Below are 25,430 nucleotides of genomic sequence, written 5' to 3'. Positions count from 1 at the left end.
AGGAGCTTTGGGCTCCCCTGAACTGCAGACACTAACATTCCGGGACAAATTTTCTCCCACAACCTGGCCCCTTTGCGCTGATCAGGTGCTGCAAAAAATGCCAGATATTGGTCATAACTGGCCAGCTGACAATTTCCCAAGTAGGGGAAGCTCTCAGCTGAGGTAAAGCCCCCTCATCATCTCTACATATTGGGTGACCAGGGGTGTGGCCAAAGTACCAGTGTACTCCATGACTTCTCAGCTGCTGGGTGATCCCTTGGAGGCTGCTGCCAGCTGGTTTAGATCGAGTACCTATACAACTCATGTGAATGGGAGAGATGTTGAAAAGGCCCAGCAGGCAGAACGGTGGTTCTGCACAAACCTTGAAAGGTTAGGAAGTTTGGTTCCAATACAGAATTTGGATGCATACCTGGAACTCATCAGAACTTCCTTCGCCTGGTAATGGTGCCTTGTATAGATGTGAAATCACTTCTTTTTACTAGTAGTTGACATGTTAGAAGTATTCAAAAGCTGTCCCCTGCAGTAGCTGGATGCCCTCAGAGGATGTCAGATCAATTGCTACTAAACCTAATAGAGTTTCTACTTCAGTGTCAGTTTTAGGTGCTTGTGTTTTTCCATCAGAGAGACGGCCCACACTCACTGTCAATTACAGTGGCCACAGATCTGTAACACAGATCCAGAGATACCACCTGATTAGCTTTTCGCATGGTTTTCTGATTCTTGTTCCATTTCTGGCTGCAGCCAGGAAGTGCACAAATGAAAGACATTTTCACCAAGCTAGGAAAACTTCTTCAAACAAGTTTGGTGTTGGTTGGAGTTTGGGCTACATTTCAGATGGGGTTCATTTCAACTTTGCAGTGAAGGTTCATTGAGGGGGGCTGGGGCCTGGTGGAGCATTAGGCAAAGATTAAACCTTTTCTTATTTTATACAAATCAGCTTGTCTATTCTCAAAAGAAGTGCAAAAGATATTTCAGAGGGATGTTGGAATGCCACGGAATGCTAGTCTGGCTGATTCCTCTTCTGACCCTTGTTCTGTGTGCACATCAGTTTCCTTGCTCACACTGACATGGTTCCTGGAATGCAAAACCTTCTCTTCCCTCTGTGCTTTGCTTTTGTTTAACCTCCTCAGACCACAGCTGCATCTGCCATAGAGACACACACGCCACTGCCTTGCCCACATTGTGTGTATACCACGTTTATAAGGCACAACACAATTCTTCCCATTCCCCAGCCCTGAGGAGTCAAACCTCAGAAAAAGTGCATGTTTCCCTGCTTTCAGCCCATTTATGCTCCATCTTCAGGAAGCAGCAACAATAATCATTCCAGGATCAAAACCTGCTTCCCATTATCTGGCTTTGGTTGATGATGATGTATGAAGCAGAGAGAAAAGTGACAGCTTGATTTTCATAGGTTAGGTGTTGACCCTGCTGGGCTTAGTGTAGCATGAAACTCGTTTTGACTAGTAAACTGTATAAATATGCCAGGGAAGTCATAGAGGGACAAATATATACGCAAGGCTGAGGTGCCAGTTTTACAGAATGACTGATTCACCAGAGGGCTCAGCTGAAGCCCTGTGCATTAAAAATGTTGTAAGCTGGAGCTAGGAGAAAGGGGAGTATTTCACTGTATAATCTCTTACCAATATGCAGCCTCCTTTCAGACTTCAATATGTGTATCAGTTAGGAAGAACCATGACAGCCCAGTGCTGGAAGATCTGGACATGCTGCCCACAACCAGCCCAGAGAGAGCAAAGAGCAGAAGATGAGCAGAAGCGAATCTATTGGAATTTACTGGAATATAAATGAGGTAAAGAAAGATTTTTTTTCTGGCAATAAGCATATTATATGTTACATGAAATGCAGGGTTAGTCCAAGAAGCATCTAGCAGTGTTAATGCTCGGAGTTGTTGCTTTGCAATACAAAAATCAAGGGTAACCTGATGAAATGACTCCAGCAGGTTTAATACAAAGAAGAGGATGTACTTTTTCACACAATGCACAGTCAACCTGTGGAACTCATTGCCATGGGATGGTGTGAGAGCCAAAAGTATAAGTGGGTTCATTAAAGAACTAGATGAACTCATGGAGGATAGGTCCATAAGTTGTATTAACCAGGATGGTCAGGGACACACCTCATGCTCAGGATGACCCTAAACCTATGATAGAGTTCTGTGGTGATCTGAAAGCCTACTTTTGTCATCTCCGACTTAAGGAATATTTTCAACACACGACTGAACAGTGCACTGACCCACAGGAACCCTCCTACCAACACTACAAGAAGAAGAATTCTGCGTGGACTCCGCCTGACGGTTGAAATGACAGACTGGACTTCCACATAGAGTGCTTCTGCAAATGTGCACAGGCTGAAATTGTGAACAAACAGCATCACTTGCCCCATAACCTCAGTCGTACGGATCGCAACGCCATCCACAGCCTCAGAAACAACTCTGACATTATAATCAAAGGGGCTGACAAAGGAGGTGCTATAGTCATAATGAACAGGTCGGATTATGAATAGGAGGCTGTCAGGCAACTCTCCAACCCCACATTCTACAGGCCACCTATCCTCCGACCCCACTGAGGAGTACCAAAAGAAACTCCTGGTACCATCTGCTCAAGAAACTCCCTGCTACAGCATGGGAACAAATCTACAAGGACACACCCCTGGAGCCCTGACCAGGAGTATTCTATCTGCTACCCAAGATCCATAAACCTGGAAACCCTGGACACACCATCATCTCAGGCATCAGCACTCTTACAGCAGGATTATCTGGCTATTTGGACTCTCTCCTCAGACCCTACGCTACCAGCACTCTTAACTATCTTCAAGACACCACTGACTTTCTGAGAAAACTACAATGCATTGGTGATCTTTCTGAAAACACCATCCTGGCCACCATGGTTGTAGAAGCTCTTTATATCAATATTCCACATGAGGATGGACTACAAGCGGTCAAGAAGAGTATACTTGATGAGGCCACAGCACACCTGGTGGCTGAGCTTTGTGACTTTGTCCTCACCCACAACCATTTCAGATTTGGGGACAACTTATACCTTCAAGTCAGTGGCACTGCTGTGGGTACCCACATGGCCCCACAGTATGCCAACATCTTTATGGCTGACTTAGAGCAACGCTTCCTCAGCTCTCGTCCCCTAGCACCCCTCCTCTACTTGCACTACATTGATGACATCTTCGTCATATGGACCCACGGGAAGGAGGCCCTTGAAGAATTCCACCTGGATTTCAACAATTTCCACCCTACCATCAACCTCAGCCTGGACCAGTCCACACAAGAGATCCACTTCCTGGACACTACAGTGCAAATAAATGATGGTCACATAAAACACCACCCTATACCGGAAACCTATTAACTGCTATACTTACCTACATGCCTCCAGCTTCCATCCAGGACACATCACACGATCCATTGTCTACAGCCAAGCCCTAAGATACAACCGAATTTGCTCCAATCCCTCAGACAGAGACAAACACCTACAAGGTCTTTATCAAGCATTCTTAAAACTACAATACTCACCTGGGGAAGTGAGGAAACAGATTGACAGAGCGAGACAGGTACCCAGAAATCACCTACTACAGGACAGGCCCCACAAGGAAAATAACAGAACACCACTGGCCATCACGTACAGCCCCCAGCTAAAACCTCTCCAGCACATTATCAGCGATCTACAACCTATCCTGGAAAACGATCCCTCACTCTCACAGTCCTTGGGAGACAGGCCAGTCCTCGCTTACAGACAGCCCCCAACCTGAAGCAAATACTCACCAGCAACTACACACCACACAACAGAAACACTAACCCAGAAACCAATCCCTGTAGCAAACCTCATTGTGTCCTCTGTCCCCATATCTACTCCAGTGACATCATCAGTGGACCCAACCACATCAGCCACATCATCAGAGGCTCATTCACCTGCATGTCTACTAATGTTATATTTGCCATCATGTGCCAGCAATGCCCCTCTGCCATGTACATTGGCCAAACCGGACAGTCCCTACGTAAAAGAATAAATGGACACAAATCGGACATCAGGAACGGTAACACACAAAAGCCAGTGGGAGAACACTTCAATCTTCCTGGACATTCTGTAACAGATTTGAAAGTAGCTATACTTGAACAAAAAAACTTCAGAAACAGACTTCAAAGAGAAACAGCAGAACTAAAATTAATTTGCAAATTTAACACCATTAATTTGGGCTTGAATAGGGACTGGGAGTGGCTGGCTCATTACAGAAGCAGCTTTGCCTCTCCTGGAATTGACACCTCCTCATCTATTGTTGGGAGTGGACTACATCCACCCTGATCAAATTGGCCCTGTCAAGACTGGTTCTCCACTTGTGAGGTAACTCCCTTCTTTCCATGTGTCAGTATATTTATGTCTGCATCTGTAACTTTCACTCTATGCATCTGAAGAAGTGAGGTTTTTACCCACAAAAGCTTATGCTCAAATAAATCTGTTAGTCTTTAAGGTGCCACCAGACTCCTTGTTGTTTTTGTGGATACAGACTAACACGGCTACCCCCTGATCCTAAATCTATGATTGCCAGAAAATGGGAGGGGAAGATGGGGTGGATCCCTGCAATTGCCCTGTTTTGTACACTCCCTCTGAAGTTCTGATAGTGGCCACTATCAAAGACAGGATACTGGGCTAAATGGACCATTGGTCTGACCCAGTATGGCAGTTTTTATGTTCAGAGAACCTAATAATTGAGGTTATTATGATGAGTATTTTATATTTTTAAGTATTTGTGTAACTGTAGCTTCTAGAGGCTCCACCCAGCTTGGGGCCCCTATTGTGCTAGGTGCTGTATGCACATTTAGGGCGATTCTGCAGAGTGCTGAGCATTCTGGGACCAATCCAGCAAAGCACTATGGTCAACTGGTTGTTTAAATCTAAGCACCTACTTCAGTGCTCTGCTGGATGAAGCCCAGAGTACCTTGGCACCTTTCAGGGTTGAACTGTTACTGAAAGACATAAAGTTTAATTTGAAATGACCTATGGGTAAAGGGTTAGAGCAGGGTAGAGACACAATGTTTAGATCTGGATCTGGACCTCAATATCTCCAAAACTATGGGGTGATCAGATCTGCGGTTCTGGTCTAGTCTGGTCTTTTGAAAGCCAAATCCTGCTCCTTAGATCCCTGGCTCTGTAGAACTGCTGTAGACTGCTGAAGAAAGCTAGAGATGGGCTGGGGATTTTGCAGTAGCATCTAGGCCCTTATTTTGATAGGTGAAATATGAAATGAAAATGACATGCACCAGGCAGAACATTTCTAAGGAGTTCCTTCACATCTTCGTGAGTTAGTCACATAGCCTTTGTTCTCATCCTTTATATTATCAGCAGAAGTAGGTTGTAACAGTTACTGAAGTCCTAACATGGAGAGATACAGACTGATAGTAGAGTGTGGTTGACTTTAAGTACCCAATTGTTGGAAATCTAGTTACTCGAGACAAAAGACTGGTCCTTACCCAAAGCTAGTTTAACAAGGAGAGGTTGCCTTGGCAATGAAGTTACCTGGCAGGGGTCTGTGCTCATGTGGGGAAGCTGGCAAGGGTGGCAAGGGAGGGGAGCCTGAACATTTGAAAAGGGCAGAGGCTGGACTGCTCAGGACCCATTTTCCTCCAGTCCATGAGGCAGAACCAACCCAATGTGTAAGACCTCATGAGGAGGGGGACACTCTCCCTGCCTGGTCCCTAAGGATTCCCAAGGGAAGGCTGAGCTAGACAGTGAGGAAAATGAGGCAGGGACCTGTGCACAGTGCTCATTGTTTTGTACTATCCCATACTTTACATGATTAAGTATGAAAGAGCATAGCTGTGTTAGATTCTGTGCAAAATGTCTCTCTGTATGCTAACTGCTTTACAATTGTTGCATGCCCCTGAGAATTATACTTCACACCTGGAGGTGGAGTTCTAGGACAAGGTGTGTTTAAGTATGGGGAACTCTGAGGGGTCACCACTGCACCCAGAGCAGCTAGGCATCTGGACAGCACATTCCAGCTCTTAGAGGGGGCGCCAGGTAGAAGGTCTGCACCCTGAGACTGTGCTTAGGGTCTTCAAGGTTTGGGCTATGGCTGGACTCCATTCAGGGAGCTTAAAACACCCAGGAATCCAGAGTATTAGTGGTTTGGATTCCCCTCATAGCAGTCCTAGTGAATGGCTGGAAGGGGGCATTCACCATGCTCTGACAGGGGTGCAGGGAAGAAAGATAGAGGTGTAACATGACTTATATTTAATATCTAATTCAATACCCATGGAAGCAGAACTGGTTCTAGGGCAGGCAAGCAGGGCAGTTGATGTGGACACCAATTTCCAAGAGGCTGCTATACCACTGTGCTGCTGGGCTTTTTCCCCCCGTATGTTTATTTTTTTTGCTCCACTCTGATTGGCCAGATAATTTTGCTCCACTGATTGGCCATTGACATTTTTGGAGGTTTTAGGCCATCTGACAGGGGCACTGAAAACACTTTCCACCCTGGCTGGCAATTCAGCGAGGGCCTAGGGCTGCTCCTGAGTGGAAGTTTGGAAGCTGTAACACAAGTGTTTCAAGGCTGGATCAGAAGAAGCTTAGCTCACGAGGGTTGGGAACTCTACTCTCCAAATCTTCTGCATCCTCAGGGAATTTGTTGCTCCTCCAGACTTGAATGAAGCGGAGGTGGATGGGGATGGCCAGGGGGCTCTCACCAGGGGCAGATATGCTGTATTAATCTTCAGTGATGCAGCAGTGAGGACTAACTAGAGTGAGGTCAATGGAGTTACACCAGTTTGTGAGCAAGAAGAGAATTAGACACCCCCCCCCCATCCCCGGACAATGAGGGTTTCCACCTGGTGAAGAGAAAATGCAGAAAAAATGCCAGCAGTATTAAAATGCATTTTCTATTAACTATCGAGGGCAAGTGAGATAAAGTGAGCGAGGGAGCGATCCTGGAAGAGGTTTATTTAATATAAACTACGTTTATATTTTTCGTAAGTTGAAGAACACAGATTGAACGCTTAATGCATTCCATAATACTGCAGAAACATGACCTTGACATTGGCATAGAAATCAATTTCAGTTTTTATTTAGCAGCTGCATAGCCATTTAAAACATGAACTTCAATAGGACTTGAGTTAACAACCAATAATCTCCGCGCCCCTTTGCTCCAGGCATGGTCATGGGCTGGTTCACCCGCATTTAGAACACAAATATTTGGCTTCTTTTTTTATTACTGTTTTTTATAACCGTTCATTTAATTTGGCACCTGTCAAATTAAAAGTCTGAATTCCTGTCCTGACTCCAAGTCAAGTCTCAGGGCTCCAAGTACTGCATTCAAACCCAGCATAGCTCCCCAGAAGAAGTATATTCCCTGGCTCCAATCCTGCAGACTGTTCCATATGCTTAGATACCTGCTCCCAGCTCTATTGACTTCCACAGGACTATGCCTAAGCATAAGATTCTGCATGTACAGAGCAGCTTGTAGGATCTAGTCCAATGTTTGGCATCACAAGGGCAAATGTTTCCTTCTTTGCTGGCTGAGGCTCCCTGCTGCGATTCTTTGCAGAAACCTCTCTCAGGATTCTCTTTCTTAGCAGATCCAAAGTATTTCTACTTCCTCTCCTAGATGCATCATATTGCATCCCTGATCGGATGTCTCATGGAAATTGTACTTCATGTAGATGCATCTTCATGGCTAATGTAAGCGGGGGAATAGTCCTGCTTTTATGGGGAACTTTCCTGGCTTCTGCACTTCGGTGAAGTGGGCTAGTGAAAGGATCTAAGTCCTCGCTCTCACTTCCTTTACCCAGTGGCCTCCCTGCCCTTGAGGACTCCCCTTCCACTCTCCTGTCTGGCAGAGTCCTCGTAACCCCAGCAAGGCTGGGCCTAGGATTCCTGAGGGGCTCGACCCCCAACCCTGCTGTGGTCACCTACGACAGGGGCTAGGGTGTCCCCACTCTGGGGTACTCTCTCTGCACCGGGCACTTCTCTGACCCACTGACCATTACATACAAGTTAAAGCAAAGGCAAGTTATCAACAATTAAATTTAAAAAGAATAAGGAAAAATGGGAAAGATTAAAGGAAACACATCAACCCGCTCTGTGGCAGGGAACATCACAAACAGTGTCTCTGGAATGTCCGGGCAGTTCACAGTCTGTTCCTTGTAAGTCCCAGGCCTCCTCCTCAGGCCGTGGCTTTGCTGCAGGGATGCTGTGGGTTGGACACTTGCTCTGGTGGTGGCCACACGCTCTCAGGCTCTAAGTGGTAGGACCCTTCTTCCTAGTGTCGCCCCCGCCCTGTCGGGGTTATGATCCAAGCCTGGCCTGCAGAGCCTCTTGGCTGAGGTGTCTCCCTGTGCTGGGCCTGCTGCCCAGAGTCCCCCTCGGTCTCCTCAGCTGCTCACCGAACCCAGCTCCGGACTGCTCCAGCCCCAGCTCCACCACTCTGTCTCTGCACTGCTGCTCTGCCTCCAGCTCCCTGGGCTGCTTCTTTGGCCCCTCTGGCTCTGGTTGCTGCAGCTCTGCTCCCAGGACAGGTCTGCTCTGCAGGCTGCTTCTGTGACTCTGCTCCCAGCACTGACCTGCTTCCTGGGTTGCTTTTCTGGCCCTTCTGGCTCTGGTTGATGCAGCTCTGCTCCCAGGACAGGGTCTGCTCTCTCTGGTCTGCTTTTCTGGTCCCTCTGGATCCCGCAAAGCTCTGTTCCCCAGCTTAGCTTGGGTCCCTGCTTTCTCCTTAGCTTGGCCCCACTCTGTCTGACCCAGGCAATTCCAGCTCACACAGAGGACGGGACCTCCCTGGCCTCCTGACTCCCTGATTAGCCTGCCCGCCCTGTCATTCAGGCTGACCTGGAGCACTGGCCTCTCCCCATTGTTCCTGGGGGCTGTCAGTCTCAGGGTCCTGATTCCCCATGAACCCTGCCCCCTTTTTAGTACTGGGAGCTAGCCAACCAAAACACCCCCACTGAATGTTAGTAAGGAGGCAACAGTCCCCTTACACTAAGGAAGGTCACTACAGAATCAGGTTCACCTTGTTTTTATCATCCCCTTCCCTAAAGCTTCTTAACCTCATCCTCCACCTATTTGCTTTACTAAATGAGTGGGAGGAAAGCAAGAAACTGACAATGTAGTCATTCTGCTGGCACTTGAGTTCCTGGCCAGCTAGCATTCCACACAATAATCCTGCCCTCCAGGAGTCACCATACACTGAGGGGGCTGAGGCCATGATGATGCTGTTCCATTGTGCTCCCAGGCTAGCAAGGGGATCTAACACAATAGTGAACCTTGGTAGTCTTCTGTAATTCAAAACATGTAGATCTAGCTCCAGCCTACCTGTCTTATCAGTGATGGATGTATGGATTGAAGGAAGGAAGAATAAACTCTCCTCTTGGTGATAAACATATCAGTGTCAGATTCCCTTTTTGCTTGTCTGTCTGGAGGCAAATGACAACACACACAAATGACATCACACTCCTGCACCTGCTCCAGTAGAATCCAGAGATGTTGTGTGTGCTTGGTATCATGGGTTATCACATCTTAAAGGTGCATTCAGAGGTTTAACTCACCAGCCATGTCCAAATCTGTCCATTATGGTGCACAAGTCACAAAATACATACAAAAGGATTGTCCTCCGTCTCACTGTTTAGTCACTGGATACAAATGAAAGGCAAAGGAACAGGGAGAGAGGGGAGGGAAGACATAGCAAATGGTGTGAACTGAAGAGATGAGGAGAAAAAGCTACTCATCCAAAAACCATACACACGGTGAGCATGACTGACAAACTGTCACTGACGGTGTCCTTCTCTTCTGACACTGTCATTTATAATTCACCAGAAGCACAGAGAGGACTCAGAATCATATCAAGATGGCATCTTCTATCATCAGAAACTCCATTGTTCTAATTAACTTTCCCACTGATCTGGAGACAAACATTTGTGGGGGGTGGAAAAGGGGAGAACCGGGGTTGCGGGGGAGGTTAGAAGGGGTAGAATTGGGGAGTGATACTGTGCTCAGTTGCCTGTACATTTATGACACTGCTGCTTGATTGCTTTGTGTTTTTTCTTTAATATGTGTCACTATATCATGCAAGATAGTTTCAGATTTGCTTGAAACTGAGATTTTATTTGCTGGCCGAGATCTACTCTCTTCCAGTGTAAAAGGAGCGAAAAGAAAATCTGAGTTTACTGTACAGCAGCAATGATAAAGTGTAACTGTGATCATTCAATTTCTTTGGTGGTAGATCCAGGATGTTTTAATGCTTTTATCTATCTATTAGGTACCTATCGATACCTAATTTAATTTACCTGAGTTTTATACTAATGAAACTCTATTTAATAGTGCTATCCCTGATTTACACCAGTATAACTAGAACCCACGTCCCTCTCACACCAGTGAAGCAGATAAGTATTATCTCAATTTCACAAATGGGTAAACTGAGGCACAGGGAGGCAAATTATCCTGCCCAGCAAGTAGGTGGCACAGCTGGGAATAGAACTCAGGAATATAGACTCCCATTTCCTTATTTATCAGGAACAAAGGTATGAAGTCCAGAAACTAGTTTGCCAGAGCACAATTAGTCATTGCAGAATAAACATTGGGCTTGAAGATTTGATTAATTATTAGTGTCAAGGAATTAAATAATTCTCTAATGATCCCATTGTAATTTAGCAGTACTCTGTGTCATGCTGGACCTAAATACTGCAGCAAGGTCCCTTAGATTCTGTAGCTGCCTGATGTAGCAGACTGGAAATCTCGGGGCCATGCCATTTAAATTAATAAGTAGAGGGGTTGTAATGCATTAAATGTTACAGTGAATCACACAGTCAGCCCCTATGTTATGTACTTTGATGGAAAATGACATTTTTTTTACTCTTCCCCCAGGATTTTGTATCAACCACACAGAACTGCATTGAAGACATTATTAAGGGGGAAGTTGGAGGTTTTAGCAGCTCAGCAAGGGACGCTTGGGGGGCCTAGTATGCAGGGAGTATGTCTACACTGCCTCTGGGAGTGAGCTTCCCAGCCCGAGACCACAGCCTCATGCTAGCAGAGCTCATGCTAAACGCACTAAAACTGGCTGGGTAGGGGTTGCAGCTCAGCCTAGAGGCCACACCTGGCTTGAGCGCCTGAGCTCCAGCCCAAGTCACAATGTCTACCTAGCTATTTTGAGCATGCTAGCACAAGTGTGCGGACCCAGACTAGGGGGCTCGCTGTCAGATGCAGTGTAGACATACCATGGGAGGCAGGTTGGGATTGCGTGTGAGATAACACAGTGGTTGATTGATTCTGCTAAAATGATCAGCAGTGAAATAGTTAATGTCCACATTTACTCTGCCATCTTCAAGATTTTAGAGACACTGCCCCATTGAGACGAATGGGGCAGTTCCCATCTCTCAGAGCTTTTGTTTCCGGTACTCTGCTGCCCCAGGGAGACATCAGGGCCTTGGTTTGCACTTGGTCCATAAGGGTTATACATGTATTTTGTTTAAAGGAAGTATTTCCTACCAGGAACAATGTCCTCTGAGCAGGGGGTCTTAATGCGGTCTTCAGGCAGCACAAGCTGCAAAAGCTGTCAGAAGCATATGCATGCATGTAAAGGGATCTATCCCCTCTCCTGGTGAGGAAAAAAAGGGGGGGCAGGTGGAGGGAGGCCTGATGCCAAATATTTTTTTTTACAATAGTTTATCCTCTATGCAAGTTTTAGCAGCCCCTGAAAGGAGCACAGAAAAATTCTTTAGCAGACTAATTATCTGGGAAGCTATTTTTCTTATTGCAGACAAATGTGCGCTGGTGGCAAAAAGAGTCTGATGAGACAGCAGAAATGTATGGCTCCTAATGAAGATGAAAGCCCCTCTTCCAGTTACCATGCCTGGAAAACATGTGAAGAGGGGAAGGGAGGGGGGAAAAAGACAAAGCTACAGCTGCTCAGAGATACTTTAGAGTCTCAACTGGATTTGCAAAAAAAATCCTGTTTCACTGGTCTGATTCTACAGGCCCATTCCTCATACCTGATGCTGCTGATTCTGCACGTAAAGGGTTTATTTTAATTAATGTATTGATTAAAAGGGTTTATTTTATTTTATTTTATTTTATTTTACGTAGATAGACCCATAGGTTCTCTGGAGGAGACGTGAAGGGCTGTTCAGCTTCTAAGACTGAAAATTTCCACTGATCCTAAAGACCTTGAACACTGCAAAGCTTTTACAGATTGTCATTGCTGCAATCTCCACTCCACTTGTTATTTTATTTGTGGAGAACAAACAGTCTATCACCTGATAAGGTTTATGACTAATGCTCAGCAGCAACTGTTAGGAATTGTACCAGAGACACTCTTGGAACTTGCACCAGGAAGCATCCTGGCTTTACTAAAAGAGATCTGTTACAGGATAGTAAGACTTGAATATACTAGCCTTTTCCTCTGGAGACCTGACTTCAAGATTGGATTTCTTGTCACTAGTGAAATGAGTTTGTCAGTTTGTCTTCACTCAGTCCATCATAGTCTCTTGGGGATGTCACATGCATGTCAAGATTGAGGCTATTGGACAGTTTCATGGGGAGCCAAGACTGGAATTGCAGGAGCTGTTGCATATCAGGTGTGAGGTGCATTGATAGAGTTACATGGGAAATCTGGCAGTATACTGTCTCTGGTGCTACAGATCAAGACAGACATTTATAAGAGCCCCAAATCTCCAGAAATGTATTTTATAGACACGCACACACCCTGTACATCATGGGACTCAAAGGACCCAATAAATCAGTTGTTTAATGGACATGGTATTGTGCCTAATGAAGGTGAAGGAAAATTACAACCAACGAGCCAAATTCTGCTGACAGCTATGATGATAGGTTTCAGAGTAGCAGCCGTGTTAGTCTGTATTCACAAAAAGAAAAGGAGGACTTGTGGCACCTTAGAGACTAACCAATTTATTTGAGCATATGAAACTCTTCTAATCCGTGGAGTTACACTGGATGGAAACACTGCAATTGAGAGCACAATTTGACCCAATATGTTGGGGAATATTTGAGGGTGGAAAGAAATCCTCTAACGGTCAAAGTTTTCTCAAAAGGATGATTGCTGGTACTGTCATGTATTATTTGTATTGTGGGATTGCGTAGGAGCACAAGTCATAGCCCACAACCCCCGTGTGCTAGGTGCCTGTACAAACACAAAACAAAAGGGTGGTTACTACTCCAAAGAACTTACAGTTGAAGCAGGTGTCAATGAGATTCTCTCAATGGGAGACCGTGTTCCAGGCCTTTGTCAACGGTGTTTCCTACTTGTGAGGCAAGCTGGCCCAGCAGCTGCAGTTTGAGGAGCGGGTTTGCGGGGAGGGATAGCTCAGTGATTTGAGCATTGGCCTGCTAAACCCAGTATTGTGAGTTCAATCCTTCAGGGGGGCATTTAGGGATCTGGGGCAAAAATTGGGGATTGGTCCTGCTTTGAGCAGGGGGTTGGACTAGATGACCTCCTGAGGTCGCTTCCAACTCTGATATTCTATGATATGATTCTATGATATACCGGTCTCTGACAGGGCGCTATCTATAGCACCCTGGACACTGAGGTTGCTGCAGCACTAGGAAGATTGCAGCTTAATTGAAGTCAATTAACCAGTTTCCCTTGGAGGTTACTGACACTTGGGTGACAGTTGCTGGGCTAATGAGGCAGTTGGCTCAGTAATTAGGAGGATAAATATTTGGGAGGAACAGGAACTACAGGGGAACTCAGAGAGTGAGCCTGGGAAAGGCGAGTGGGGAAGTCTCCTCTCGTTGTAAGCCTGTGGTATGTTCGGTTATGCTTTGAAACGTGGTGAAAGAGAAACAGCCTGCGTGTGCTTGTGGCTAGGAGACCACAAGAACAAGCTAGGCAGCGGTACTCGCAGGGACATCTTGTGACAAGGTCCTTCTGTCTATCAAACACTGAGCACTCACTCAAGCACTGGTGACGTATAGGCCACATTCCTTTATTCTGAACAGGCAGGACACTTTCTGGCTAGGAACATTCACTTATCTAAGAAGCGTGTCCTGGAGAGTCCTGTTTAAAAAGCACAGCCCTCCAGTCGCATCTCCTGCTCAAGTGGTTTACTGCCATTAAAGTAAGCAAAGAGCACTACACAGCAACCTCTTGCCCTCTTCCCTGGAAGCTGGCCTTTGAGCTGTGGAGCATGGCTAAAAGAATCATTAGAGAGTGATAAATCAATCTGGAGCAGGGATAACAGAAGCCCTGAGCTACACACAGCAGGGAAACAGGCTCAGAAAGAGGTCATGATGGGGAGATGAGGGGGCGGGACAGCGTCCCGCTAACATTTAAAAGGGAATTAGATTTTTTAAAAAAAAAGGGGAGAGGAAAAAATGCTCAGAGGTGTGGTGGGGGGCAGTGGAAAGCAAAGACTTGAATTTGAAATAGAAGCTATCATTTCCTTACGGGCTTTATATGCCATGGCTAGTGCACACAGTTCTGTCACTTCCAGGCACAGCCATCCCTGATTGTGGAGGCAAGCAGCATGCTTCTTCCAAGCTACATGCCTTTGTTTCCCTCACCCCCTGAACAACCGTTGTTGGCACTAGGAGGCTACAGGGTTGAGTATCGGGTAAGTGCGCAGATACACAGATGAACAGTATGTGCAGGGCTGTTGCATTGGGTGTGACCTTTTATGACTGTCCTTTACTGAGTTTATGGACTTACAGGATGCTAATGAAACATTTAAAAAAAAAATCCTAGTTAAAATTTAGGGCTGCCAGTTAATTGCAATTAACTCACATGATTATCTCAAAAAAAAATAATCGTGATTAAAAAAATTAATGGCGATTAATCTCAGTTTTAATCGCACAGTTAAACAATAGAATACCAATTGAAATGTATTAAATATTTTGGATGTTTTTCTACATTTTCATATCTATTGTATTGTGTGCTGTAATTGAAATCAAAGTGTATATTATTTTTATTACAAATATTTGCACTGTAAAAATAATAAACAAAAGAAATAGTATTTTTCAATTCACTTCATACAAGTACTGGAGTGCAATCTCTTTGTCATGAAAGTGCAACTCACAAATGTAGATTTTTTTTGTTACATAACTGCACTCAAAAACAAAACAATGTAAAACTGCAGAGTCTACAAATCCACCCAGTCCTACTTCTTATTCAGCCAATCACGGAGACAAACAAGTTTGTTTACATTTACAGGAGATAATGCTGCCTGCTTCTTATTTACAATGTCACCAGAAAGTGAGAACAGGCATGGCACTTTTGTAGCCAGCATTGAAAGGTATTTACATGCCAGATATACTAAACATTCGAATGCCCCTTCATGCTTCAGCCACCATTCCAGAGGACATACTTCCATGCTGATGACGCTCATTAAAAAATAATATGTTAATTAAATTTGTGACTGAACTCCTTGGGAGAGAATTGTATGTCACCTGCTCTGTTTTACCTTCATTCTGTCATATATTTCATGTTATAGCAGTCTTCGAGGTTGACCCAACACATGTTGTTCCTTATAAGAACACTTTCACTGCAGATTTCACAAAATGCAAAGAAGGTACCAAAGTGAGATTTCTGAAGATAGCTACAGCACTCAACCCAAGGTTTAAGAATCTGAAGTGCCTTCCAAAATCTGAGAGGGATGAGGTGTGGAGCATGCTTTCAGAAACCTTAAAAGAGCAATACTCTAATGCGGAAACTACAGAACCCAAAAAAGAAAATCAACCTTCTGCTGGTGGCATCTGATTCAAATGATGAAAATGAACATGCGTCAGACTGCACTGCTTTGGATTGTTATCGAGCAGAACCCATCATCAGCATGGATTCATGTCCCCTGGAATGGTGGTTGAAGCATGAAGGGACTTCTGAATCTCTAGCGCATCTGGCACATAAATATCTTGTGACTCCGGCTCCAACAGTGCTATGAGAGCACCTGTTCTCACTTTCAGATAACATTGTAAAAAGAAGCAGGCAGCATTATCTCCTGCAAATGTAAACAAACTTCTTTCTCTGAGAGACTGGCTGAACAAGAAGTAGGACTGAGTGGACTTGCAGGCTCTAAAGTTTTACATTGTTTTATTTTTGAATGCAGTTGAGATTTTTTACATAATTCTACATTTGTAAGTTCAACTTTCATGATAAAGAGACTGCACTACAGTAGTACTATTAGTACTTGTAATAGGTGAATTGAAAAATATTTTTTTGTTTTTTCAGTGCAAATACTTGTAATCAAAAATAAATATAAAGTGAGCACCATACCCTTTGTATTCTGTGTTGTAATTGAAATCAATATATTTGAAAATGTAGAAAACATCCAAAAATATTCAAAAAAATGGTAATCTATTATTGTTTAACAGAGTGATTGATAGCAATATTAATCGCAATTAATTTATTTAATCACTTGACAGCCCTATAAAATTAAAATACCCCTAGTTAAAGTAAAAAACAGGTTAGGTAAACTGCTTCCAATATCAGCTTAGAAGCCAGAGCAAATAATGCTGAAAGTAAGCTTACAATTACATTTATATATACATACATATTTTAAATATAGCCTGGAATATTGATTTCAAATATTGCAGATATTGAAAAACTTTTGAAATGATTTACATGAGTTCTGTTAAAAGCAATAAACTGTTTCAATCCCATACTTAGCCAGATGGGCTGAGAACATATATTCGAAGGCCCTCTCTGAGAATTTGGCAATAGGAATAGAAATCTGGGTAGACTAGGGCATACAGCAAAGGTTCAGCACAGAGGCGGTTCCTATGGTCTAAGCCTTGCTGTGCCCATGAGTCACTGAATGTCCTCTCATGAGTCACTTGACCTCTTTTGGTGCCTCTGTCAAGACCCAGCTGGAGAGTGGTTAGATGCTGCTTGTGAATCACACTTTCCTGGGGGATGAAGAAATTACAAAAAGAACAAGACGACAGTGGTGACAAATAGAACAAATCCTGACATTTGCTTGAGAGCAGATGCCTTTTTTTCAGAGAGTTGCAAGGAAACCAAACACCAAAAGTGGAAGTCCCCAAAGGGAAATATTTTCTGTTGCAAAATGTGGATGCAGCTATTACTTGTGCAAAGCAGGTATGTCCCCCTGTATGCACCCTCTTGCACATGTAAATTGTGTTTTTCACACTCAGTGGGGCACATGCATTTTTGGCATAACTTAAGCTCCAGTGTGGGAGAGATTCTCATTGACTTCAATGGAGTCAGGATTTCACCCTCCAATTTTTTGCTCTTTCATCTGGGGCCTGAGAATAAAATGAAGGCCTATTGTGTGGCTATTCAGAGGACACCAGGCTCCAAGGGCTCCCAACCCACATATACTGTTTCAAATGTTTTTAAACATATTTTACATAAGATGTACATATCATTCCATATTTGTTTTCATTATCACTTTTTCATGTGGATTTATTGCTCCTGAAATAGACTGAATGAATATCCTTGGAGACTGAGCTCCTCTTAATAATCAACAAAAGAGGTACTAGCATGCAGTAGCAATGCAAACTTTTTCTGCAGCTCTCCATAACAGGGCCTCCATTCTGATCTGGAAGCACAACTGACTCCACGACATATTCAGTCACTGGTCTGTCTCCTGAGAGGACTGACAAAGAGGCTAGTTAGTGACACTTGCAGTGGTGAAGGTTTTCTATGTGTGATGTAGACACTTATCACTAGGAATTGGATTGATATTTTATATAGGCATCAACTGATAATCCACTGAATGTTTATGACTACTAACCAGTATGGGGTGGGCAGCTGCTCCATTTTATGTGGTAGGACAATATCAGCATTGAGGATATTTGTAGCCAAATCTACCATCTGTGTTCATCAGCATTGGTTCAGGTTTGGCAGCTTTCTTGACATGAACGTATTATTAAAATGGAAGACCAAGAATTATGAGGAGTGTTTACCAAAAATGCCACTTCGCGGCCATCCATCATCTGGGTGCCAAATGCTTCAGTAGTATGATAAGACTGCCAGTGATGGACATAGACTAAACATCCAGCCAGACTGTCTGAAAGACCCAGCTAGAGATCGATCTGAGTGGTGCCTGATCTGTAAGGAGGCTACGTCCCTTTAGGATTTGCCATGGTGATGATGAGTAAGGGGTGGACATGAACCAGCAACCTAGAGATAAAAGTGTCTGACCACACTTAGGGTCTGATGGAGCTCTCAACAAAGGGTCTATATCCTATTACCAATACCTCCATGAAATCTACAGCTGGTAGAAATATTCTGAAATTGGCAATTTCAACAGTATTGTCCATTGGAACAGTGAATATCAATGAAAAAATGGGATGATATTTTTCACAAACATCTTTTCCAAAATTTCTTCTCATATTTTGATCAGCTGTCTTGAAATCCTGCCTTCCTTGTCACCTTACTGCTAGAGATTGCCAGGGTACTTGACTGCAAAAAGATGCTTATGGTATTCTTTTTCTTTTCTTTTCTTTTCTTTTCTTTTCTTTTCTTTTCTTTTCTTTCAGTTGAATCCTTATTGAGATTTTAACAAATAACATGGAGCATAACATAGATTGTTTTATTTTTTTCTTTTTTAATCCTTACAAAAATACAGGAAAGAAAAAAAAAGGGAGAAGAAATGTTTCAGTCATTCTTATATCAGAATGGGTGGGCCTGTGTGCACCTGCCTAAGCCATTTGGTGGTCTGAATATTTTCCCTGTGTATTTGTACATTTCTCATCACATAAATCAGAAATTCATGCTTGCATTTGACTGGATTCCTCTATTTCATTCTCTTCCCCACATATTGTTTTTCATAATATGTCATCTCTAAATATCCAAGGGTCATTCCATCATTGCTGGCTCTGACATCTCCTTTCGCTGTCTCAGAATAATTTCTTATGTCACTACAAAATGAAATGTCCTTTTAAATCCACTGCCCCTTTGGTCTGACTCACTCAGTGGATGTCTTTGTGACGTGCATTGGGGATGAACTGTGATGCCATAAACATTGGGATTCTGACAGCCCACCCCAGAACACCCCAGAATCTCTTTCTTTCTCTCCCTGTCTTTCTCATGCTCTTTCACCTAAGAAGACAAAGGAACCAGGCCTTTGACTTTAGGGAGAGTGAGAGCCTGTCTTAAGATTTTGGTCAGCAGTGTTGCTGGGGAGCAGGTGGTAAGGACTTTACCTTGATACTTGAAGTCTAGTTTGTTAAGTTTTAGCTACCAGAAAGTGTTTTATCTTTATTTCTCTTGTAACCATTTCTGACTTTAATGCCTTATATTTGTACTCACTTAAAACCTATCTCTTTGTAGTTAAATAAACTTGTTTTATTTCTTTAATCAAAACGAAACCAGGGTTCTCTTTAAACCAAACTGTTTGATAACTCCAATTAAAGTAGTAAACTGTTGCATATTAACCCCTTACAGGGGTTATGGACCTCTAATATCTGAACTATCCAGAAGAGGGCTGGACAGTGCAGAACACAGGTTCTGGGGGGAAATTCAGGACTGGGCGTGGTTTGGGGTCACCCTGCAAGTAGTTACCAAAGCTGGTGGAAGCCAGAGTGTTGCTGACAGGCTGGTGGGGTCAGGGTTGCTGGACCAGGACTGCACTTATACCCAGACCTGGTTATGAGTGAGCCAGGTTGGGAGCTGCAAAAGTAAAGCATTATGAGGTACCTAAGGTTATGAGGCAGGTAATGACACAACCTCTCACTAGTCTGGGTGGCATCGCAGAAGGGGTTAAAAGGTAATAGCGCTGCTATGCTATACTTAAACTTCTGAAAGGTGTGTGACTTTGTTACCACACAACATTTTGATTTAAAAACTACAATACCATAAAATTAACATGTTATACATTAAATGGATTAAAAGCTGGCTAACTGATAAGGTCTCAAGATGTAATTGTAAGCAGGGACTCATCATTGAATGAGTATGTTTCTAGTAGGGTCCGGGAGGGATCTGTTCTTGGTCCTGTGTTACATAATTTTTTTGTCAATGACGTGGAAGAAAACATAAAATCATCACTGATAAAATTTGGTGATAACACACAATTGAGGGGAGTGGTACATAGTGAAGAGGACAGGACGCTGATACACAGCAATCTGGATTGCTTGGCAAGCTGGGTACCAGAAAACAATATGCATTTTAATATGGCAAAATGGAAACATCTGATATTCCACTGACATCAGAATAATCAGCATCAGTAATAGTGGGATGCACAGAGTACATGATGGTTTAAGGAGTCTATCATGGTGGCTTCTTGGCCTACTGGGATGATTCTCACATTGGTTGGGAGAGCTCTCAGAGAGACATCATGGATCATATGCAGGTGTTCAGATATCACAGGGATGGGTGCAGTATAAATATGAGAATAGAATACAATAAAATAGAAAATCTTACAGGACCTGCCCCAAAGCCAACTGAAACCAATGGGAATCTTGCCATTGAAATCAATGGGCTTTGGATCAGACCCATAAAGAGATCTCAGTGAACTTTCTTTGCCTAATTTTGAAAGCTGGAGAGGCAAGGCCCTTCCATTTCTATACCTAATATGGACTCTGCTTTAATTAGAAGATCATGTGGGATTTATTTTTTTCATGTATCACCCCGGAAAAAATATGGACAAAGAAAAGGTTTGCAAGCTCAAACCAGTTTACAAACTCAAAACAATGGTTCATGAATCTTGCAAACCTCCAAGTTTTCTGAAAGGAGGGCAGCTGGTCTTTGGTGCTGTCATATACCTAAAGAAAAACCCAAAGCCATTGTAAGAAAAACCACCTGCTAGTCAACAGGTGGTGATGAGAGGAAAGATGCATAAATAATCCAACAAGTGGAATTCCCTGGTGGCATGCTCGTGCTCCTCTGAAATCCACCACATGAGTTAAACCAGATCTCCTTGTAGCATAGACTATGGGTGCCACCTGTTATTCTGATCCAGACATGACATCGGTCTTTATAGTTTCATAGCCATGGGCAAAATGCTTAAGAAAATCCACATTGGAGCTTTGTCAACGGAATGAAAGAAGCACTGCTTCTGTGTGTCACTGTAGCTTGGTTTGTGGTTCCTGGATCTCTGTTCCTAGAGGTCATCATCAGCCCTAAATAAAACGTTATTAATAAAGACGTGCTGTAAATGTGATTTTCACCACTGACCTTAATTGCACAGGTCAGAAATGAAAGCAGTACACCATATGCCAGACATTAAGGTCTTGAGCAATTCCACTGCAAACGTTTGGATCCTGGATTGGATTGGATCCCAGCCAGATTGTGCTCACTGAAAATTATAAATTGCCTTTTTCTTGCTGGCAAAGTAAAAAAAAAAAAAAGGTAAAAGGGACATTGCTTTGTTGATGAAGATGCACAAGGCAGAGTTCATGCCGATGCGGTGGATTTAGCACAGATTATGAGAAATATTTTAATAGGCTCCACAGCTTCTTTGAGTGGCCTTGAAGAAATCACTGTTCCTGAAAGCTGAGGTGACATTAAAGGAAAGGGGTCTTTGCTCACGCACTCTGGACATCTGAATTGTGCAGCTTTTTCTAACATGCCCGTGAATGGTGAGGTGCAAAACAGGATCTATGGCAGTTTATAGAGGGTGGCACTGCGGTAAGCTATGATTGTCTCTTAGAGTCCTTTTCTTCTGAAGTATTTATGACCTCTACGCGCTCCCTGGCTACAATCCCTGCCCAAGCTCTATTTCAATCCACTGTCCATCCACGCCTCATTTTACCAGGTTTTCTCATCTCCAGCTATAATGATGATTGAGTGATATTAATCTGAGAGCTGCAGGGAGTTGGTGGTTAGAGAGTTGAACTTCAATGAACATTAACCCTTGTGGGCTCTCTTAACATTTAGATCCAGACTTCGGAAGCAAATGAAAACGAAAATCATTCTAGTGCTTTTGTCATCTGTGGGGAATTCAGTCATAGAAATTAAAGATGGAAAAGACCTTTCAGATCAGTGTGTCCCTCTGTCGTGTCAATATCTACAAGGTTTATACTATTTCTCTTGGAAAAATTAGGGAATTATTATACTCCAAGGTTGTTGTTGTTCTCTTAGACTATTGTGGGGGGTGCTAAAAGGTGCTAGACACTTTCCAAACACAGAGAGAGACAGATTCTCTGCCTGAAAGAGTGCATAGGGATAAAGAGAGACAAAGAACAGAGGAAAGAGGTGCAACATACAAACAAAGTGATCAGGATTCTGTGTACATGGCTTAATAGTAGATCTGGGTGAAAAATGTTCTTTATTTTCCACTACAAATTTAAGCTGCATTTTTAATTAAATTTGTAAAGTTTCTGTTGAAGAACCAAAACCAGTTTTTGTTTGTTTATTGAAACCACAAGATTATTCGTTTTCAACAACAAAAAATCTGACCACCATGGAAATGTTTGTTTTCTCTCTCACACACACCAAAACGCTCTATGTCAAAATACCATTTTTCATTGAAAAAAAAAATGAAGAAAAAAATTCACTCAGCTCTATTTTTAGCTACAAGTTTGAGTTTGTTTGTTTTTGGATGGGAGTGAGGGATTGTTGTTGGTTTTAGTTGAACATATAGGGCCAGATCTTCAGCTGGTGTAAATAAGCATAGAGCCATTGATTTTAATGACATCTTTGTCTTCAATGGAGCTATACTAATTTACACCAATTGTAAAGATACTTGCCCTGTCCTTCTTTCATCATTCATACCTCCTGTCTTCTCCTCACAGCAATTCCCAGCTTCACTTCCACTATCCTTAAACCCCCTTCCCTTTCAACATTTGATCCCTTCCCTTCACATAAATAAGCAGTTCACTTAGGCTATGAGATCCATCCCTTCTCTGAGACAATCCACCAGTGCATGATAAAGCATCCTGAAGGATGTTGTAATTTACACTGACGCCATCATCCCCAAGGTTGCAATATGGCAGCCTGTTATCTTCTGGGCACAGGAATGCCTCTGCACCAGTGGCAGGAGGTAGAAGGTATAGGAGCTGCTATAGTGGCTCTCTGCTATCCAAGGATCCTCTATAGGAGATCACACAGGGCTGGAGCTGGCTTTAGGGCAGCTTTATACCAGCAGAACACTGCTGCATTACCCAAGCAAACCACTCCAGCTGTGCCTAGCATTCCATGGCTGCATCTGAAGAGTTGGCCCATTCCTTATTATCTGAACAACACCAACCACATTCTAGCGTTTTCAAGCAGGTACACAGATAAGACCCCTGCTCCAAGGAGCTTACAATCTAAATACACAATATACATCAGGTTTAGGCCTGGGGATGTGATATAAAGCAGTGTGACTGAGCAGTGAAGACAGCATGGGGTCTGATTACAGTTTTACTCTGATCTGAATTTGCTGAGTGTAAAGTTTTGTTGATCAGTCATCGGATTAGCTGCCACTTCTCTGGGACTAGAGATTATAGGGACGAGACTCATTGTAAGGAAGAATTTGGAAGGGGAGCGAGTCAAGGTTTAGCTGTCTGGGTTAGAGAAGGGGTTCCAGGTGTCTGAAGCTGCATGGAATAAAGTCCTGAGGTGAGAGTGGGAGAAGGACACAGGGCCAGTTAATCAATTGTTGATTATTGGTCATTCTCAGCCCTCTGCAGGGCTTTTTTTGCTGATGCTCTTGTTCATCCATATCTGTACCAGCCATTCACATGCTGAAGAGAGAAGGCTTCTTCATCACTGCTTCTGTCCATCCATCTAGACCAGTGGTTCTCAAACTTTTGTACTGGTGGCCCTTTCACATAGCAAGCCTCTGAGTGCGACCGCCCCCCCTTATAAATTAAAAACACTTTTTAATGTATTTGACATCATTATATATGCTGGAGGCAAAGGGGGGTTTGGGGTGGAGGCTGACAGCTTGCGACCCCCCATGTAATAACCTCACGACCCCCTCGGGATCCTGACCCCTAGTTTGAGAGCCCCTGATCTAGACCAACTGTTCTCCATCATGGCGATGGCTTTTGTTCAGAATCTCAAGGGTCTTGGTCCGTGTAGTGTGGAGAGGGATATGATGATACTGTCACACTAGACATGCTCTCTCTCTCTCCAGTGATCTTAGGTTGAGTCTGCAGGGGATTGATGTTTGTGGTGGCCTCACTAAGGGGTATACAAGGTGCTACATTGCAAAAGATCCTTCTCCCTGGTCATTTTAAAGGAAGTTTCAGCATGCAGAGATTGATGCCCGCCAGGCTACCATGACCAAAGTGGGACTCTGGGATCACTGCACCACATATACTAGGTCTCTTCGCCACCCACGCTAGCCAACAGGTCTGGCTTTGGGAATTTGAGGCGTTTCTGTATAGAGTGGTGTGGCAGGGCTTGCCCTTTAAAGGGAGTCAGATGCCCAGCTTGCCTGTGACAAGCTACTGAAGGGAATGAGCCAGCCCAGGTCCGCCTGGGCATAGCTAACTACCTCAGCAGCTGGAAAGCAGTTAAATAAGTAAGCAACACTTAGGCCTAATAAAAGGCTTAGGAGAGCTCAGTTGGGGAAGCACCTGAGGAGAAAGGGAGCTCTGGAGGAAGGGAAGCTTCCTGGGCATCTGAACTAGGCAGAAATGGTGCTCCTACAGCAGAAAGAAAAGCAATTATAGACCTCTCCAGACAGCAAGGCCTGGGAGAGACTGTGCCCAGAAAAGACCTGCAGATCTCTCCAGGCAGCAGGGTCACCTGAGGCCTTACAGCAGGAGGAGCTGCTGCTGGAGCCCAGGGACTTCTGTTTTAGGACTTTTAAGTTTTATCTAAAGTAAGAGCCTTTAAACTGTCATACAAATGCTCCTTTCAGACAGCTTTGTTAAAGAGAGATACACTGCTATAGAATGTTTGGCTTCTCCTTGACTGGGCTGTTAAAGGGACCTCATTGTTACCTCAGTGAGGGGAAACCTGGGGCAGTATACAGCAGAACCGTACTCCACCACAAAGGCGTGCTTGGGGTGGAGGGGAAGGTGATACCCTGCCTGCAAAAAGGGCATCTTTTCAAACACCCCTCTTCTTCATCTTCTGTTCAATGAACTCTCACAGCGACAGGGTCTATAGTCCCACCATAAATTTGCATCTCACCTGAAAAGTGGGTCCCCTCTATGAATCAAACACAGTTTTTGGGGAGGATCCCAGGAACCATCCCCGCAAGCCATCCTACTCTGGACTGTGGAAGAATGGCACCTATCAGCCCTTCGATATTAGGGTGAGGGATGCTTTAACAGTGCAGTAGATGGATGGATGGATGAGAGGAATTCTTCCCCAGGCTGCAGGAATACAGCATATGACTTTCTGAAAGGCTAGAGACACACTCCTACCATTGAAAAGAAGCCCTCCATGGACACACACTAACAGTACCAGTGGACAATTAGCTAGCTTCAAAAGGGCTTCCTACCCAAAGGAATTCAAACTTGCCCAAAAGGCTGAGATCTCTCTGGGTGTACTGGGTCCACTCACTTTGTCATGCTGTGTCTTTGCAACTTGCTTTATAGTTCCCAGTCCCTCAGCCCCCTTTTCAC

At 43.9% G+C, this 25,430-nt stretch overlaps 1 protein-coding gene across 1 annotated transcript in view; it reads left to right on the top strand.

Annotated features, from left to right (window-relative positions):
* The first annotated feature begins 1,566 nt into the window (after window positions 1-1,566).
* Window positions 1,567-25,430, top strand: part of LOC140915161 (uncharacterized) — a 185,010-nt gene continuing 161,146 nt past the window's right edge. Inside the window, exon 1 of the mRNA XM_073354739.1 lies at window positions 1,567-4,361. The gene's annotated coding sequence lies outside the window, so the exon portion shown is untranslated. The remainder of the gene's footprint in view (window positions 4,362-25,430) is intronic.

The sequence above is a fragment of the Lepidochelys kempii genome, chromosome 7, assembly GCF_965140265.1.
Source record: "Lepidochelys kempii isolate rLepKem1 chromosome 7, rLepKem1.hap2, whole genome shotgun sequence".
In the NCBI taxonomy this organism is placed as follows: Eukaryota; Metazoa; Chordata; order Testudines; family Cheloniidae; genus Lepidochelys; species Lepidochelys kempii.
Note: the sequence above shows the minus strand (reverse complement) of the source record. Positions and strands in the feature narration are given on the sequence as shown.